The sequence below is a fragment of the Pelophylax lessonae genome (assembly GCF_965119305.1).
Source record: "Pelophylax lessonae genome assembly, chromosome: 4".
In the NCBI taxonomy this organism is placed as follows: Eukaryota; Metazoa; Chordata; class Amphibia; order Anura; family Ranidae; genus Pelophylax; species Pelophylax lessonae.
In genome coordinates, this window is record NC_138771.1 from 403960743 (window position 1) to 403962336 (window position 1594).

A 1594-nucleotide genomic window follows, 5' to 3' on the forward strand; every position below is an offset into this window, starting at 1 on the left:
AATCCTTGGTGATGTCCTCCCAGCCTAGAAGGCGGAACCAAAAAGACAAGGCAGACATGGCAGCAGAGACTGTGGATCCTGAAGAGCCCCTGCGGAGTAAAAACACCAGGTAAGAAAATAAAGCAAGTCGTCTGTCGTGGTGTGATGTTAGCAAAAACTGCGGGAAACGGACACTTGTCCCAGATCCGAAGATACGACGACCATGTCCGAGGGGAAAGAGAAGCCCGAAGGAGGTCTAACAAGCATCAGAAACGAGGTTCCATAAAAAGGGCGGGCAGGGAAGGTCCACCTGGGCCGCCGTTGGAGCCAGGGAGCGGAAGCGGTCGAGCTGAAAACGAGAAAGAGCATCAGCCAGATCATTAGATATACCGGGCACATGCTCAGCTCTAATCCAAATGTTAAAATGTAAGCATCTAAGGACAAGAAAATGCAGCAATGAAATGAGCAGACTGGCGGTTGACTACCTGAACCATGCTCATATTATTCGACCAAAAAACAACCTGGTGGTTACACAACCTCTCCCCCCACAGCTCAATTGTGACAATAATCGGAAAAAGTTCCAGCAAAGTGAGGTTGCGCAACAGATCCATGTGGGCCCATGAGGCCGGCCAACGTTCAGCAGACCATTCCCCTTGGAAAAAGGCCCCGTAGCCACAGGAGCCTGCCGCGTCCGTGTAAAGCTCCAGCTGTGAGTTCGGGACCTCCTCCATAAGCCAGCAGGAATGACCGTTGTAAGACTGGAGAAAGGAGAGCCAAATCCCCAAGTCATCCCGCATGGGCCTGGTAATTCGTACATAGTGGTGGGGAGCAGACACGCCTTTCATGGCATACGACAGGCGCCTACAAAAGGTCTTCCCCATGGGTAAAACTCGACAGGCGAAGACAAGATGACCCAAAAGGGACTGCAATTGCTTCAACTGAAGCTTTTTGGCCCCTTTTGCCAAGGGGATCGAAGCCTAACCAATTTTTCGCTTGGCAAACGAAACACCATTGCCACCGCGTCAATTTCGATGCCAAGGAAAGACAACACCATCACCGGGCCCTCAGTTTTGTCAGCCGATAGCGGGATAGAGAACCGCTCACATATGGACTGAAAAACGGAAAGGAGCCGCTGGCACTGATCAACGCCAGCCGGGCCAACAAAGAGGAAGTCGTCTAAATAATGCAAAAGGGAATGCAGGCTGGCTGACTGGGCAACCACCCATTCGAGGAAGCTACTAAACAACTCAAAATAGTAACAGGAAATCGCGGATCCCATGGGGAGGCACATATCAAAAAAGTAGCTGTCCCGAAAGTAGCAGCCCAGCAGGTGGAAGCATTCCGGATGAACAGGGAGAAGGCGAAAGGCGGATTTAATGTCCGCCTTAGGCAACAACGCAGACTGACCAGCAGACCTCACCAACCCAAGGGCTTTGTCAAAAGAGGCATATTGGACCCTGGATTCCTCCTTATCGATGCCGTCATTGACAGAGGATCCGGAAGGATGGGAAAGATGGTGAATGAGACGGAATTTGCCCTCCTCCTTCTTGGGAACCACACCCAGAGGCGAAACCCGTAGGTTGTGAAAAGGAGGGAAATCAAATGGGCCCACCAT

The 1594-nt window shown here is 51.5% G+C and overlaps 1 pseudogene across 1 annotated transcript; it reads right to left on the bottom strand.

Moving 5' to 3' along the window:
• Positions 1-413: 413 nt before the first annotated feature.
• Positions 414-1594, bottom strand: LOC309552674 (annotated as a pseudogene). Its single transcript has one exon. The product of its transcript is annotated as an uncharacterized misc_RNA (transcript).